Raw genomic sequence first — 19,127 nt, 5'->3', positions numbered from 1 at the left:
GGTGAGGTTCTTCAGTTTTGGAATACAACACTGTAGCTATATTCCCATCCACACTGTACCTTTAAAGCACTATCATACCACTTTAAACAGTCATGGTTGTCCCACCCCACCCCCAAATCCTAGGAACTATTCTCTGCTTAGGGTGTTGAGAATTGTTACAAAATCCCCATTGCACTTACATTGCTACAAGTCCCAACACGGTTTAACAATCAATTGCTCTTCGTAGGGAACTCTGGGAATTATATCTCTCTGAGGAGAGAGACTTTCTCTTTTAGTAACAGTCAATAATTTATATGGTTTTGCAGCTCTTTTTAAGTTGGATTGTAAAGAGCTTTCTGCGTGGTTATCATGCAGAAGGCCTTTTCGGTAGTCATGCCCGCCCGGTGGAACGCCCTCCTGTCGGATGTCAAGGAAATAAACAACTATCTGACTTTTAGAAGACCTGAAGGTAGCCCTGTATAGGGAAGTTTTTAATGTTTGATGTTTAATGTTTGATGTTACCGTGCTTAATTTGTTGGAAGCCCCTGAGAATAACTGGAGCAACCCAGTCAGATGGACAGAATTATTATTGTAGATAGGTAGCCGTGTTGGTCTGCCATAGTCAAAATAAAAAAAATCCTTCCAGTAGCACCTTAAAGACCAACTAAGTTAGTTCTTGGTATGAGCTTTCGTGTGCATGCACACTTCTTTGCATGCACACGAAAGCTCATACCAAGAACTAACTTAGTTGGTCTTTAAGGTGCTACTGGAAGGATTTTTTTTATTTAGAATTATTATTATTATTATTATTATTATTATTATTATTATTATTCACAAAATCTGACTTCTGGTGTGGAACCAGTTCCTCCCACAAATTATTGAGACATTCTCTCTCTCTCTCTCTCTCTCTCTCTCTCTCTCTCTCTGTGTGTGTGTGTGTGTGTGTTTGTGTGTAAGTAATGCTTGTCACCTTTATATTGTAAAGAAAGTCCAGCTAATGCATGGCTAACTTTTGCTAATGGTGTAGAAACCACTTTAGTGCTTCTCTTGCTGTTGGAGAATGGGGCATCCTACCTCCTATTTATGCACTGCCTCTTACTTACCTGAACCCTTAGAGCCTCCATGTTTAGAAGCGGTCTACCTCTGAATAGCAGGTGATTGAGGGGGATGAATGAAGACGGCTGGCTCCATGTCCTTCTTGTGTACTTCCCAGAAGCATCTGGAGAGCCACTTCTGGAAACAGGATGCTGGGTTAAATGGACTCTTGGTCTGATGCAGCAAAGCTGCTCTTATGTGAAATCGCTTTCACTTGTTCTCCCACAATTCCTGGCAAAGAAAGAAGAATTTACAAGTCTTCCAAGAGGCAAATTGTGTAATGAGATTGAGCATATGTAGAAAATATATTGGTAGACTGCCATAGAATGCTCCTTTGGGCTGAAAAAAAGGCCAAAGCAAAATAAATAAACAAACACGTGAAGTACAGAACAAAAAGGGAGTACATTTCATGGGTGGATAAATGGTTGGATAAATTAGTACCTCAGAGACACTGAGACAAGTGATAGAAATTAGTTCAATAGTAAGACAGCTTTCTGGTTTCTGGAACTGCAGCATTTTTAGTGTGAAATTGCAGCCATCCAACCATTTGTTAAGAAATGTGTTTATATGCTATCCATGAAGGTGATCTAAGGTCAATGTCTGTGATGCGTCAGTTTGGAACCTAGAAGCACTCGCTCCTCTGTCAGCTGTATCAAAGGGTCTTGTGAGAGAAATCTAACAACTTTGGATAAACACAATGCTGGGCAAAGAAGCCGTATGTCCAGCTGTTTAAAAAACTGCTCCAGGTCCCCACCCCAAAGAACTAAGTGGGCTCCAGATGTTCTGGCAGCTAACGGCCACAGCAGGTCTTCAGCCTCATGACACAATGATGAACAACCATCCAACTCCAGATGGTGCCTCAGCCAATTAGGGGAAACAAGTATATGGAGATCGTGAGGCTAGAGGCCTTTGGAATGCCCCAGGTTCACTCTGGATGGCCCCAAACTGCGCCTCTTGTAAATGTTTATAAACTAGTACGACAGCCTCTTGGACCAGGGCTCATGAAGTAGGTGACAGATCTGGACCTCATGGGAGAGAAAGCCACCACCGCCTCTGCCATCACTGCTGCCTCCTCCTCCTCCCTCTCCCCTTTCGTCCCCTGTTTGGTCTCCAGGTGTTGTTTGACTCCATGTCCCATCAGCCACAGCCAGCATGGCCCAGTGTTCAAGGATGAGGGGAGTGGAAGTCCAGCAAGACCTCTCTCTGTGTGGTCTATCATTGGTGGGGGGGGGACACCTCAAATTCCTATAGGCCACATATTTTTAATAAGAAAAGTAAAATGACTGTGTTGTGTAGGAGAAATGATTGTCTACTACTGATTATCCACTAATAGCAATGAGATCTGGTTTCATATCTCCTCTTAGCCCAGAAACTCGTTGGGTGGCAGCAACACATTTTGCTGCATGCAACAAAGCAGCAAATGGCACCGTCCTCACCTGCAGTTCAAGGTTTAGCGTATCCAAGGCCTGTCAAGTTATTTTGGTATCTGAAGCACCACCATTGCCTTACCTCTCTGGCCATAACAAATGCAACAATAATAAAATAACTAACCATTTGCTACCCTTCCATTTGGCTCAGCAGAAACTGCTTCAGGCAGCCTCCCCACTCTGCCCAGTGTTAGGGCTGGTTCCTGTAAGGAGTTTTCAGATCTGAGAGCGGGAGGCTGGGAATCTGAGGGTGAATGTTGGAGAATGGAAGGGCTGGATCAGCCTATATTAAGCCTCACACCAAAGTATGGGAGGGACATTTTATTTCATATTTATTTCATAAAACGTATGTACTACTTGATTGTAAAAAACTTCAAATCATCAGACTTGTGTTATTTGTCCTCACTCTTCTGAACTGAAGATTGCAAACAACAAGGGGATCAAGTCTATCATCATCATCATCATCATCAATGATTCACTTCCCATGAGGCATTCCAAAGTGATACACAAATACAATGAAAACACGTAAGAAACAGCTGCATATATGAAAACAGTTAAAGCAATTGGAGTGCTTGTGGCAGCAATTAGTTTTACTAAATAAAATAATTCATACCCATTTGTTCCACTGTTCACTTCTGGTCCAAGTGCCATATTGTTTCCATATCTCCTGCCCCGCTAATTCCAGGTCAAAAGTCAGCGAGCTGAGCCTCAGAATCAGTTCAAAATCAGGGTGTCACTAGCCAATTATGCCATGGAAATACAAAGAAGACAGCGTGATTGTTAAATCGCAGGCCTTTCCAGATGACTGGCTCTTGGAGGATCTGTTTAAATTCTGACAGTGTTTCCCATGTCAGAATTATTCTCAGTCAAGTTAAACAACCAATTCCTCTGTATCTGAAAGGTGAAGGCTGTAAATCTCCCTGGCGAACGTTGCCAAGGCAGAGAAGGAAAGACTTGCGTAACTACCACTTGTACTTCCTCAGAGAACACGAGCTCAAGTCTAAAGCAAGGAGGCTGGTCAATAAAACACTGTTGGGCTTTGAGGAGGGGGAGAGTGGAAATACAGGGGAAAGCCCTGCCCAGCTCATGTGATAAGAAACATGTTCCTGGTTAGAAAAACACAACGTGACGAATAGGCCTCCATTGGAGGCTCCATCGCAGGGCCAGTGAATTAAAGAAGGATGACTGCTCTTCCTTTAAAGACTGGGAAAGGTCAGAGTAATTTGTACCAATGTGACACGAGATTCTCCACTGTCTTTTTACTGTCTGCTTTATGGAACTAATTACGAATACACTATAGATTGGCATTGGTGTAAAACGCGTGGGTGTTACAAATTCATAACGGGTGTGCGTATTCGCAACCTTATGTGGAATTGGTATTGCTTATTAACATTAATATTATACCACCCGATACAGTCATTAATTTAGAGTTAGCTGCTGAACTCTGTTCCTTCATAAGCAGCAGTCTGTCATGTTTATAACTAACAGCTGTAAAATTTGATGCTCCTCCTCCTCCTCTTTTATTATTATTATTATTTGACCTTTAAAAAAAAGAGCGGAATGTACCAGGATATTTATGAGAAAATGTTGGCCCGCATCTTGCCTCAGCCCAAGCACTTCAATAGAGGCAGAGAACCTTTCTCAGACGGAAGGTTGCCTTCCCTCAGGAGTCTACATGCCAGCAATGGCCGTAAGCAAAAAGAGGGTGGAGCAACTATTCTCTTAGCGCAAGAGGCTACATTCAAACCATGCACAATTCACAGCTTTCTGCACACACATCCAGGCAGAGAAGAAGTGGTCAGTAAGGGGTGTGACATGGGAAGAATCCTAGACCATGCAGAGGGGTCTAGAGGGCCATATTTACCTTCCAGATCTGTAGTTCCCCATCCTGGCCTAACAAGCCTAACAAGCACACTATGCCTGTTAGTTACTAGCAAAGGGAGGCAAGCTACTTGCAAATAATTTACTATTTGCATGGCCCTGGTGATCTCTGCTCTCTTCTCCACCCTGTGAGCCTTCTACCCAATCCCCGGTACAGTGTTGCTCTTTTTGAAAGTTTATTTTGTTAAACAATACTGCAATGACGGAATGGATAAACTCATGAATAGGCATGCACCACTTTTGAAAATAAAAAAAAGATAGACAATCCACCCAAATTGGTGGATTGACAACACTGGTAGCTGAACCAACATTCATTTCTCCAATACGGGCATCTCTCATTTCATTTGCAGAGCCCATGGCTGAAGAATGTCACATGAGATCTCTCTTTATAGCCAACTTCACTTTCTAGATGTTTTTGATAGTGGACACAAGGCCCTTTTTACTATTTTGTAAATCACATGACATCTGCATTAATCTCATATATGAGAGAGAGAGAGAGAGAGAGTGGACAGTACTACAAGCCATTACAGCCACAGCTGGCTAAGTTACTCAGGAAGCTGAGAATTGAAAACTTTATGCCACAGTATTGTGCTACACCAGTGTTTCCCAAACTTGAGTCTCTAGCTGTTTTTGGACTACAACTTCCATCATGCCTAGCTAGCAGGACCTGCGGTCAGGGAGGATAGGAACTGTTGGCCAAAAACAGCTGGAGACCCTGAGGAAACACTGTATATCCCACTCAGATCCTTGCCATATTCAGAATTTCCAAATGTCTGATGTAGTTGATCACAATGAACATACTTTGTTGGATTTTATATCTACAAAGAGTGAGTAGAGCTTATTCATGGCAAACATTCAGAAGATGAAAACAGTCCAGTCTATTGAAATGGGCACTGACTGTCCTGAGTGCAGCCTTCTTTTAGGACTAATCAGTGCATATTATAATGCTTAGAAGATTAATTCATGCTCATCCTATCTTTTTTTTAAAAAAAAACCAAAAACAAAAAGCTTGTCCAGCTATTCTGTCCTGCTGTAGAAACAGGGCTTAGAACTAGCTTCATGCCTACTGCAGCACAAACATTTATATAGTATTATCCAGGGCACTATTTTTTATTAATAATAAAGTAAAAGCTTGCCAGGGGTGGGGGAATAAAGTGAATACAAAGTAATAAGAAAAGGTCGTTTTATTTCCTTATACATCTTTCCCTGTGTTTCATAATGAGATATGACTTCCCTAGCACAGTGTGTGCTTGTGATGAAAACTTTCTTTTGCAGCCTGCTGCCCTGATCTTCTGCTGTCAAGTTCTCTGCGTTGCTCTTCAGTGAAGTTTTCCCTCAAAACATCCCTTGTTTAAAAGCCATTGGTAGGTGCTGCCACAAAATATTGCAGCGTGGAGTGATCACCCTTCAGGATCTCAATCGCTTGGTTCCATAACCCGTCCTCCCAGTTTTCTGCCATCCTCGCCTTGTTATTGGTTCCTGCAACTATTTGGCTTTTATGGAATGATCCCTGCCTGCACTTTTCCTCCATGTTCATCTTTGCCTGCCAGTTTAGGATTGCACTTCATGAATCAGATGAAAGCTTTGGCTGTAATAAATTGGATAAACTTTAAGGTGACACAATATGCTTTTTGTTTTAGTTTTTAACTTTGCTAGCTTTGCTACAAGGAAGTTTGCATTACCTTTTCACTGATAGGAATTTCATAGGGATTTCCCTCGCAGGTACAGACCCAGACAGTCGTTCCTAGTTCACCAAGAACAGAAGATTGCTTTAGCTGTGGAGCAAGCAACTGTCCGTTTGCACCTTGGAAAGCTGGCAGCTAACCCAGCTCTTTAAAGCTGGGCTATTAGCTGCCATTGGCAACAATGTGCAACCCTGGCTTCCAGGAACAATACTGATATTCTGTTTCATGGGTTGTTGTTTTTTTACCTTGTGTGTTTTAACTGGAGTGGAAACCACCTTGTGAATTCCCCTTTACCCTTAGATATGCTAATTTTTTGGTTCATAGTTTTTCACTGCAAAATTTACAACTGCAATTGCAAAGGAAAAACCGGGGGGGGGCAGGGACACTCCTACTGTAATAATGATAATAGTAATGCCATGCTAAATTATATTTCATTATTTCATTAGGTTTTTCTTATACCAATCTGGGTCAGTAAGACACCCTAAGGTGCAACTGGAACCTTCACAATAATCAGTTCAGTTCTGTCAATCAACAATACGAAAAGAGAGCCAAGCTGATATAATACTGATTTCACTTCAAAATTCTAAAATATCAGAAGCAAGATTCTGTTGATGGTTTTCTTTCCAAAAATTGCCAAATAAAATCAACTTTGAAATAAAACCCCATATTCTAGAAATCCTTTCCCTGTCTTCTCTAAGCTACAGCGTTAGGGCATTTCCAGTGCTCAATAAGAAATCTCAACAACCAATAACTTCAATGCCCATAAATTTAATAGCAGCACCAGTAGCAGCAGCAATAATCGCTGTTATTTACACAGCACTTTCTCTGTGCCTAAAGCACTTCTTAAACATCATCTATGGGGACCTAACAACAACCCTGCAAAGCAGACAGACATTATTACTCTGTTCAGCCATGTTGGTCTGCCACAGACGAAATAAAATAAATAAATAAAATAATTGTCCAGTAGCAGATACTCTCTGAAGAAGTGTGCATGCACATGAAAGCTTATACCCAGAACAAACTTATTTGGTCTCTAAGGTGCTACTGGACAATTATTTTATTTTATTTATTATTTATTATTACTCTGTGTTGCAGATGCATATCAAGGGATGCTGAACGATTCTTATTATATAATGTGTCCATGGCAGAGGTGAGATATAAAACAGGGTTCTGAGGTCAAACTCTTAGCCTCAAGCCAACACTAATACTAATTAAGGCCATTAATGAAAGTGATGTGGTCCAAAAGGTAGACAAATATGCACATTTTCACCCAATTTACAAATATGGAGCGCAATCCAGCCTTCAAGTCCAAAGGGATGAAAGCCTCTATTTTGTCATGTTGCTTACGTATTGGCATGGGAGAGTCTGGCAGGAAAAGTGGAAAGAGGCAGCCAAATCACATGGGGTCTATCTGGTGCAGGACTGGATCACAAGATCAACAGTTCTGCTTGTGCAGCTCCCTCATCCTCTTTCCAGAATCCTGCACCCCACCAGTAGGCATTCAGGTGGCTCCTATGGAGCTGTATGGAGATAGCACAGAATACATTATTTGAACCCCACTGGACCTGTGTGCACATGATGATGCTCTCTCCGTGTACAGAATAGCAGGGAGAGGCTAGTTCTGGTGAAAAGATCTAGCCACTTTTGTGGCATGTGCTTTAGTGACTGTTTGAGGAAGACATGTGTTTCAAGGGCCAAATTGCATCACCAGGGGGTGGGGTCTTACATTCAACCCATGCTTCCTATCCAGCCTTTGGACAAGCAGCTGTCAGAATACTCTACTGTTTGCCCATGTCCCACTTTAACTGCCCTGCCATTTGTGGCGATGAAACCAATGGGCAGGTGGGTGGGATGTTCTGATGACCACTTTGCCATGCTTCAAAAATGAGCTGACAAGGTTAAGCCCGCAGAAACTGAATACAAGTCTGACATACAGCCTTGTGAATTGATCTTGAGGTTGGTTTTAGGGAGCACCTAGATAAAAACAAGAAATTGTGTTGTCTAATTTGAGTATATTTATAACGACCACCATAGCGGTAATCCAGGAATCTTTGAGATATCCACTTATGCAATGATGTTAAGCTAGCATTTGCTATCGCACTAAAATTTCTCATACATACACACTCAGATCGTTTCACTTTCTCCCCCCCCCCCCCGATGCAAGCACATTCTGCTCTCACTGTTGGGAATAGGAGGCAAGGGCGCTCAGCACCTCCCAAGGCTGGTCTCTAAGTACCATGCCCGTTTGATGTTCTGGACAAAGGGATTATGTTCTATTTGTTAAGGTGTCTAAGATGATTGAAGCACATCACAGAATTCAAAGAAGATTATTCTGAATGAGCCATTCTTCAAAGGATTCCATTTTCTAATCAGTTGGTTCTGAGGATTACATCCCCCACCCCACCCTCTTGCTTCTTACTTCTTCTAAATGCTCCCTGTGACACACATGACCTCGCCTGTTTGTTAAACTACAAATTCCTACAGAGGAATTATGTAGAAACTGGCTGTTCCGAAAAAGCATCAACCCCAACCCCCCAGCCCCCGATAACAACTTGTCAGACTGAAGATTGCATCCCAGTTCTGGTTAAGGAAGAGCACAATTCATTTCCAAGCCCAAGACACTGAAAATAGAGACAGGGAGAATAAGATAAATAACTGCTTATTCGATTTGGGTAAAACAGATGAAACCAATCAAGCATGATGCCTTGATGCAATGATAAAAGCCTTGTGCTTTCATGCAGCTCAGCCATGTGTAGAGTTAGGAAGTTTCTCAAGAAGGAGAGAAAAAAGAAGTCAGATCTATGTTTTGGTAACTTTCATCCTATCTGCATAGCCCCCACATTTGGAGGCAGCTTACATGACCCACATGTTGCAAGGGAGTCAGTGGTCGGAGAGATAGTTTTGATGTTATGAATACTTTTATTTGCAACACAGGAATTGAGATGCAAAGGGGGCACTTGCCTTTTCCCCCAGTGCAGATTCTTAGTACAATTTTGCAATTACACTACAAAGGCGAGTTTAACAGTTATGATTAAATACAGGAGATCGAGCCTAAATGAGTACCACATTGGTAGGAAGAGGCTTTGACCAATATTTCGAGCAATCTGATTTCACTTTGGGCTTAGATTCCAGCCTAAAGAGAGAGAGGGAGAACTGCAACACAACACTGCAGATTGTATCTCATTTTTTTAGTAGTGGTGCAATGGGAGAAAATGATAAATTATTGGCTGCTTTCATAAGCAACTCAAGCGGTCTCATCTTTTAGTGGATTTTATTCTCGTCTTTCTCTTTTCAAAGATGTATTGCCCCCAAAGGCAAATATGTGATCATTTGCAGATTTGGTCATGTTCTGCTCTGTCTTCTACCACATTTGGCTGTGAAGTATTTCGCTCTTCGCTTTCACAGTACAGGCACTCGCTTATTAGGGATGCAATCCAAAATCACTTCTGAAAGAGTACAGATGGGCATATGGAATTTGGGTTGGGCATACTCCAAGAGTAAGCGCTGTGTGGAGTGTAGTTCACTGTCATGGTGATAGCAATTCTCATACCCACCACCCACCAGGTGCCTCATTCATTCCTATAGAGAGAGTAAATCAAGCACACACAAAGAAATAGGCACATGAAGCTGTTCTCTCAGCTGAAGTAAATGAGGAAGCAGTACCCAAACACACACACATGTGATATGCAAATACCTCTGAGTGGTCTCAAGACTAGAGTGTGCATGCCACTTATAGAGAATATCCTCCCTTTTAAAAAAAATTGAGTTATAGAGTTATGGAACAACTTTAGGAGGTGGTCTATCTCATCTTTGTGTGGTCCGGGATGCTAGACAATCAGCCTCCTATGGGTGGGAGTCATCTCACACTGCAAGACCCCTCCCTCCATCAATAGCCATTCGGTCAGCCTACAGCAAAGAGCGAGCAGGGATGCAGAGGAACGAACATCTCTGCTGAGAAGCCAGCTCCACCAGGCTCCTCCATCAGCTGTCACCTGCTCCAGTGAAAGCAGGAATAGAAGGAAAATAGAGCACCTCACTCAGCAGGTTATGGCTGCTCCTCTCATTGAACTGTTTTCCATTCTTGGTGTTTGTTAAAAGAACTTTGTGACTAAGCATCTGTGCACGAGTTTGCTTTTTTCTCCTTCCTCCCTCCTAATCCCCTTTTCCTTTTGCATCGTGTCTTTGATCCAGCACTGGGCCACAGGCCAAGAAATGGCCGCCTTGGGAACCACCGTGTGAGGAGGTACCGGCAATTGACTCATGCCTCCGTGAGTATGTGCAGGAAGCTTCTCCAGCAAAAACCAGCGTCAGGCTGGAGGGCACAGCTTCTCTTTCAGTGTACAGGGAAAAAGCAGAAACGCTGAGAGGGAGGTGTGGGCTTGTGTGAGAAAGGGAAGGAAGTGCAGGGAGGCAGAGGTGGCTGCAGGAAAAAGCCCCGCAGCATTTGATGCTGGCTACTGGAACACAGACAGACAGGCAAAAAGGAGCGGCTTCCTCTACCTCAACGCTGCAGATGACCAAAACACTGATAGGTGAAGATGGCAACCTCATTTCCTAAAAGCCAAAGGGAGGGTGGTATTGAGGGAAGGAGCACTAGTACTGTCTGTGGTAATTCTGTACAGGGGCGAGCCTCAGAGAAGGAAAGGAAGGAACTTAAGCACAGGAATCTAGGCGAAGCCTATAGAGGTGTCCTATGATGAACCAGGCTCCTACGTTCTGAGAACAAAGGGCTCATCAAGGCTTACTCTAAGGAAGAGTGGCCTGGCATTCTGAGGAACCTCAAGCAAGGTGGGTTAGAGACATGGCCACCCCGCTGTGCCGCGTACCACAGAGATTTGGCTCAGGCTCTATTTGCATATGTGGATGCCATTACAATCTGCCCACCATGTCAGGGCCCCACAGCCTGCATTTTTTCCTGAGCTATAACGCTGATATTAAAGTCCTGGAGATTCTGGTTTTGATGTTTGCAGTTCCGCTGGGAAATAAATCCTATTATGCCTTCTTCCAAAGTCTTCTAGTGACCTGAGTTTTCTGGATTTTCTCTCATGTCTCTCTATATAATAGGATTGTTCATTTACATTATGTTACACAGTTTTAATAAGTAGTTTTCTTTTTTTTATGTCCGTTTCTGTGATGACTTCCAGTTCTTGGCTATAATATAATCATCTCGCAGCAGCAATCATATATTTTACCAAATCCATATGAGCCAGAGACACTGATTCTTTTAACAAACTCAAGTGACAGATAAAAAGCAACTGGGCCAAACTTTATGTAATAACATGTACAATAATATCTTAACACCAGTTCCCAAAAATTCTGTAACTTTAGTATAGGACCACCACATATGATAAATCCATAGAGACCTGCCCACATATCCACTCATATTTCTACATAATCTTCATTCTGAGAGGTGTGAGGTAGATGACGCCCATCTAAAATCTTTGAACAGGTTGATTGCTTTGGCTCTTGCATATTAAATGGTTCTCTGTTCATCCGCAAACAAATCTGGATATGTTCTTGGCAAAGTTAAGCTTTAATGTCCCATCAATTTTACACAGAGGGTCAAATTTTCTCATTGAAATCTGTGAAACTTACACTCGCTTAACTTTGGCTGGACCATGTCCTTTAGTTTGGACCTGTTCCCATTCATGTTTAATGGGTTTGTGCTCAATTCACAACCAACTCAAGCTCCACAGGTTTCATTTGGATTTCAACACATCTAAAGTTCTCTGGGCTCAGTAAAAACTTAGCTGACATAATGACTTCTAATTAATTTTGCCATATATTGCTTTTTAGTTGGGGGTGGTACTTGCATCTTTTGTTCTTTTTATTTATGTTTCTTGGTTGGTTTTAAATTGTATTTGTATTTTGCAATAGTAGGGGTAATCATATCACACACTTCTGCAATCTTTTGCTGAATGGCTGTTAACATTAGGGTGGGGGAAATAAGATCCTCTACCCCACAATATTTAGCAAATGCTGTCAAGGGAACATCTCCAGGAAAACTTCATCATAGAGGTAAGTAGGATGTAAGAATTGCTAAGTACAGAGTTGGTGACTTTTTTAAAATAGAAAAGGGACAACCATTACAGAGTTTGTAAGCAACAAAGAGAGCTGTGTGAATGGCATTGAACACCTTGAAAAAGTGAGATGGTAGATAAAATGGCAGCTTGCCATAGTTGACTTTGTAAAGAATAGAAAGGAAACTTCTATCGTTTGTGGTGGGAATATCCTAAGGCATAAGGATTCTGGAGTATGATGGTTGAAGTTACAAATGAAAATTTCCAAGCTTGAGCAATAATTAACTCGCCAACCTGCATGTTAAATAACGCTGGTGTATGGTATACCCACCAAATACAACACATACCGTATTGGCCCGAATAGAAGCCACATCCAAATATAAGCCACACCTTTAAAATTGGGGGGGGGGAGAAAAAAATACTTGAAATATAAGCCGCTCCATTCCTTGCTGCTCCTGGTTGCATACTGGGGGGGGGGGAGGGAGCCACGCTGCTTTGCTGGCAGCCTTTCCCCTTCCTCACTCTCTCCCTTCCTGACCTTTGGGGGAGAAGATAGGGGACTATGCATGGGGCAGGCGCTGCTTTGCTGAGCTCCTGGCACTGTTTGGCACTGTTTGGCCCATGTTCCTGGCTGCATACTGTAAGGTCACGAATATAAGCTGCACCTTAACTTTTCATGGTCAGAATTTGGGGGGAAAGTGATGCTTATATTCAGGCCAATATGGTAGGTGTGTTGTATACATACCTTCAGGAATGGTGGAAGTGGTAGGGCAGTGCTGCAGAGGTGCCACCTTCCTGAGTGATGTGGCAGGATGGCAGGAAGGGACCTCGACCCCTAGGAGTTAGATCCTATGCATTTTACTATCAAATTACCCATTTTGCATGTTATAATATCTGGGGGGTTTCCCCCATAATTATCTCTACTGATGTTTGAAATCTATATCTGTCCCTATGCATCTCACACAACTTTTGTTCAAAGACATATTACCAAATGGTAAACTGTCTTTTTAAAAAATCTGCCACCTGTAGTAAAATCTTAGGTTTCATTTCAGTTTATTTGTAACTGGAAAATGCCCTATACCCTTACTGCTACCGCTGTAGCAAATAGAGGTTATTGTGATAAGTAATTAACAATGCAATCCTAGTCAATTTTACTCAGAAGGCTATTTAAACGAATTCATGGATAAGCCAAATATGGGCCCGATTATTAGCAGCTAGAATGTTTGCTGCTGCCAAACGGAAGACAGATAATAAATTATCCTCAATGATGGAGTGGCTATATAAAATGTGGAGTGTAGCCAAAATTGTTTATAAAAGAGATAATTTTTTATATGACATAGAGTCCTTTCATACAATATTGGTTGGTATACCATAAATTAATGAAGCTAGGGGTTTTTTTACCATGTAGATGGCATGATTTTTTAAAATTATTTTGTATGCTACTATATGTTTTGTAGGTCTTTGTATTATTACATTTTTATTGTTATTGTATGAGGGCATCACCCACGTTTAGGAGATTTTGTTTGTATTTTATTAAATATTAATAGATTTTTGTTTAATTTTTATTGTTGCTAATTAAAGTATGGGGAGACTGTAGGCCCTGATTTAGGCCTCTTGTCAAGCAAAGTTGCAATTCTAACTCCACTTACATGGGAGTAAGCCCCATTGGATTCAATTGGACTTACTTTGGAGTAGTCATGGTTAGGATTGCAGTCTAATAGTCCAGTTTACTGAGGGCCCTCTATAAACGAGTGACTTGAAACACGTGGAGGTTGTTTCCCCCTGTTGTGTTCCAAGTTGCATTATTATGTTGCGGTGCAAATCAGTTGATCAGATCAAATTGAAGGAGGCTTGTCAGTCTGGTCCTGTTGGATTCAAGAAACCAAGAGTCGGAGGATTCCATTATCACACTACACCTGCATTTAACAGAGAATCTTGCTGGCAACTGAACTGATCCATCAATTGCAGGCACAGTTTGCGTTGCCACAAGCCACTTGCTGCTCAACTCATATGAGGAAGCACTGGTGTACAAAGTCAAGGTTTTGGTTTGGTATCAAGGATCCACATTTCTCATCCACCATGCGCATAGATTCCTCAGTCTGCTTTGTGTTGCTTTGCATTCCCTGTGAACATCCTATTGATGGGTGGGATTTCAAATCCATTTGATGCTTGGGAAATTGGACAAAGCAATTCTCAATGCCAATTCTGCAGGCTGATTGCTGTTCCCTCTTTGTTCTCTCCACGTGACCCGTAATGTGAGCCTTCCCCAATCGAGTGCCCTCCAAGCGTTTTGGACTGCCTGAGGTTGATGGGAGTTGGAGTCCAACAACACCTGGAGGGCTCCACATTGCTTACTCTGGCAGCTCTCCAGAGTTTCATGCAGATGTTTTCCCCTTTCTCCCTGGAGATTGCAGGGATTGAACCAGGGACCTTTTGAACGCAAGGGATGTGCTTTGCTCCTGAGTCAAGGCCGGTCCTATCATTAGACCAACTTGGCAACTGCCTCGGGTCCAGACTTCAGAGTGGCACATCACTGACCTGGGGGGGGGCACAGTTTCATATAGTTTTTGTTATAGCTTATAAATTTCTGACAGATGGGTGCCAACGGCCTTGTATGTCTGATCTTTTTCTTTTATATTTTGAAGAATTTTATCATGTTTGAAGGAATTCATACAACAGAATTGCTAACAATTTTTGCAGGGGCATGCAAGAAGTTAACCTTGCGCAGGGAGCAAAATAACCTGGCAGAGCCCAGGCTCGAATTGCAAGGTGTCTTCCCACTCATAAAAATAAGTAACATTTAAAAACCAAAGACAGCACACAGGCAATATGTCTTCTGGCTGCAGGGTATTTTAATCTGCATTGCCTTTCCGCTGGTGCAAACATTCAGATCAGGAAAATCAGTCCTCTGTCAGGCCAGATCTCAGTTCCCCCTCTTTAATAAAAACCAGTGGAAAACAAAAGCAGCAGAAACCTGAGCGCCTTGCAGCCTGGTGTTTTTTTTTTACCCTTTCTCCTCCGCCCTCTTTTGCCTCCCCAGCTGTTTTAATGGCTAGGGAACAGGAGAGGGGGAAAGCTTCCAAACATTGCAGGAGGAAGACGCCTTGAATTGCTTCTTTTTTGGGGGGTTATTAGATGCATTTTCCTCTGCGTCCTCACGCTTTCGAAAGACACCTCTTGTTCACAGCAACCATCCTTTCTTCCAGTGTTTGTTTTTAACCCTAAAAGAGGAACTCCAGAGGCCCAGAGGATGCAGCCTGTGCTTTGATTTCCTTAATACCTGCGCCTGCCTGCCTGCCTGTTGATGACCTCCCCCTCTGGAGGCGGTTCCCTTTGCCCAACGACATTGGTCAATTACACCCTGAGAAACATCCAGGCAAACAACTTGAGGGACCCTTCCTGGGTTTCTTTCAGGCAGGCTAGCTTGTTTTACTGCGCTGCCCCCTCCCCCGCTTTACAGTTTTCTGCTATTCTTTACTAATGCCAGTGATTCGAGAAATGACCTTTAACCTGTGCAGTTTGCAGACTCCTAAAAGGGGATCATTGAAATGCCACAGTAAACCAAAGGCAATAAAATATTTACTAGGCATAAAACCCAGTTGCTCTTCCTTTAAAAGAAAGAAAGAAAGAAAGGAAGGAAGGAAGGAAGACTACTCTGTCTCTCTCTCTCTTTTTTCTGGAACCGGGCGTCTGCAGAGAGCTGTAATTTATCCATTCTTGATCATGATTTCTGCTGAATGAATCAAAGTCCAGGTTAATATGGGGCCTGATTTATTTACCATGTAACTCGTACCGAGGGGAATCTTTCCATCCAGTAATAGAAGATTCATAGAGACAAGGCGAGTCTCTGCAAATGTTTCTGCTCCCCCAGAATTACACACTGGGATTCAATATTTCTCAAACGCAAGTGTCTGCATGAGCCAGGCACACCATTCATTGCAAGCGGTGTGTGTGTGTTTCAAATAAAAGCTGCTGATTCTTCAGGAACCATTCACATCTGCTTCTTTTTATTTATTTATTTACTTGTGGCATTTATAGCCCATCTTTCTTTGCCAAGCAGCTCAAGGTGGCATATATGGTTCTCGCCCTTCTCATTTAATCCCCACAACAACCTTGTGAAGTGGGTTAAAATGAGACACAGTGACTGGCCCAAGGTTACCCAGCAAGTTTCATGGCCAAGCAGAGATTTCAACCTTGGTCGTATTCTAACACTCCAACTGCAATTGTTTGTAGAATGTTTTTCTACCCCACCCAGACTAGTAGGGTGAATGCAGGCAAGGAGGACAACAGTAGGTGGCAGCAAAGTCAATAAGAGACAGAGCCTACTACTGTATTTTTCTGTGTATAAGACTCTGTTTTTTGCTACATTTTCAAGGGCAAAAATGGGGGTAATCTTATACATGGATAGTGAATGCAGAGGCGGTCAGGTGAGCGGTGTTGGTGAATGATTTGCTGTGGTGGCGAGTGGTCAGGGGGACAATTTGATTCAGCAGTGAGCAGGCAGGTGGGCAATTTGGTGCTGAGGTGAGTGGCCGGGGGGATGATTTGCTGTGGCGTCAGGCAGGCAATTTGCCGTGGCTGTGAGTGGACAGGTGGACGGCAACCTTTCCCAAGAAAGCTCAACAACTCAAGAAATACTGATTTCTTAATTCTGGGGTTGTCTTATACATGCAAAATATGGTAATTATAGTTTTGTCCCCATCCACTTCTCTGTGGAATTCTACAAGGCATCACTGAGACTAATGAGGAGGAGGAAGAGGAGGAGGAGGATAGCAAGGAGGCAGGCAGCTGGGGGCTGTCTGAGGGCAGATTGAGGCTGGGGGGACAATGCCCCATTTGCCCATGGAAAACAGAAGATGATGTGAAGCCCTCAGTTTTTGTCTTAGTTTTGCTTTGGTTCTGTGTGTTTTGCATCAGATCTATATGTATTTACATCAGGTTGGCAACGCTGTCAGCACCCTTTTTTTCTCAAACCGGCACCCTTCAGATGTTTTGGGCCACAACTCCATGGCCATGCTGTCTGGGGCTGATGGGAACTCAAGTCCAATATCTGGATAGGAAAAGGCTGGTTTACTCTGACTGGCAGTTTTCCAGGGTCTCAGGTAGAGGCCTTTCCCATCTACCTTTTAACAGGAGGTGCCAAGGAGTGAACCTGGACTCTTCCGCCTGCAGAAGAGGTGGCCTACTCATGAGCAAGTGGCAAATTTCTGCTGAGCCAAATGGCTCTAGATTAAATCAAGTTCAGCAGTAGTTCCATTCATTTTCATGGCAGAAGTAAGTGAGCACTTTTCGCTCTCCCACTGAATTTGGTGGGACTTGGGTAGTTCATTCATACATATCACATGAATGAGACACTGGATCATGCACTAGTGATTTGCTTACACATGGCCATCACTACTTGATTTCTCATCTCCGGGTGATGGGTGGCTGCATCTGTGTGACCTGCCTCCACCTGACACTCCTCCTTGTGCTTTCTGCTGACGGGAAGGTGTGTGGCGTTTGATCCTTGAGGACTCACACGAGGGTAATCCCTTGTGCATGTGTGAACCAGGCCTCAGATACACCCTCCCATAAATACAAGGTAACTCAGCTGGTAGAGTATGAGACTTAATCTCAGGGTCTTGGGCACCAGCCCACGTTGGGCATCAAGATTCCTGCGATGCAGTGGGTTGGAGTGGACTGCATGACCCTTGTGGTTCCTTCCAACTCTACTATTCTATGAGTCTATGAAGATTGAGAAGACGAGAAACCAACAATGACAGGGCTATGATTTAGAAGGAGGCCACTGGCGCCTCTGGCAAAGGGCCCATTCTTTCATGGGTATAGCCAGGATTGGGGGGGGGGGGGCTTTTTTTTAGGAAATCAAAGTTGTTGAGCTTTTCTGGGGAAATCACCGGTAAAAATACCCTATAAATAGGACATTGCTGGGGGGTGGTTCAGGCTTCTGCTGGGGGGGGGGACACACAGAACCTCAGATAACTGAATATTTTTAATGCTTTTCAATAATATTTGTGGATCTGGGGGGACTACCCCCCTACAGTGGTGAAGCTGGGGGAGGGGAGCAGGCGGGGGCATGACGCGTGCCCTGTTGGGTGGTGTGCGTGGGGGGGTGCGCAGTGCGTGTCGGGGGGCCGCCGCGATGGCACCCTACTGGAATAGTGGTGCCGGGGGCGGTCCGCTCCCTCTGCACTCCCCTTCCTCTGCCAGTGCCCCCCTGGTCCCCCTTGGCTATGTCCATGGATTCTTCACCTGCGCGTTATTTTCTACTTCCCACGTACCCATCCCACGTATCTTCCCGGGTGTCGCAGTGCGTGTGATTGACTGAACCTTGCTTGGCCTGGCTCTCGTTCTGTTTTTCTGCCCCGCCTTCGCTTCCTTCTCCGGTGCCGGCTGGCCAGCTTCCCTCTCTCGGTTGTCTCCCCACCCCACCCCCGAGATGCCGCAGATCCACCTCCAAAGTGCCGGGAGAGTTTCTAAACCACACACCCCAGCAACCACGAGGAGCCATAAAAGGCCCCGAGAGCGAGCCGCTCCGGTGGTGCGGAGATCAAGGCGGGGAAGCGCTTTATTGCATCGGGAGCCTCGTCCGGAGAGGAGCAGTCTCCCGGCAGGCTGGCTGCGTCGGATCCTGCACTTGCGAGGGGGCGCAAACAGACGAGGAAGCTGTGGGGCTTCGTCGCAGACAGGCCTTTCTCCGGCAGCTTCGGTCGCCTGATCAGCATCTCCTTATGCAGCCTGTTCCTTTAAAAATCGTCTTGACTGAGTTTCCAGGAATGTATTGCAGGATCTCTAGACGGGGCAGAGGGTCTATTTTGCATGCACATGCTGCCCGGTTCAATCCCCAGCATCTTCCACTTGGGCTGGATGTGGGGAACTCTGATGGAGAGTCATATATAAATTTAATTAATAAACAACAACAACAACAACATCTCTGATCAGAAGCCTTGCTATAACTTAAGAAAAGTAGAATCATAGAATCATAGAATCATAGAGTTGGAAGAGACCACAAGGGCCATCGAGTCCAACCCCCTGCCAAGCAG

This window comes from Podarcis vaucheri (genome assembly GCF_965113315.1).
Source record: "Podarcis vaucheri genome assembly, chromosome: 2".
In the NCBI taxonomy this organism is placed as follows: domain Eukaryota; kingdom Metazoa; phylum Chordata; class Lepidosauria; order Squamata; family Lacertidae; genus Podarcis; species Podarcis vaucheri.
The sequence above is the reverse complement of the archived record's forward strand: the minus strand, read 5'-3'. Positions refer to the sequence as shown.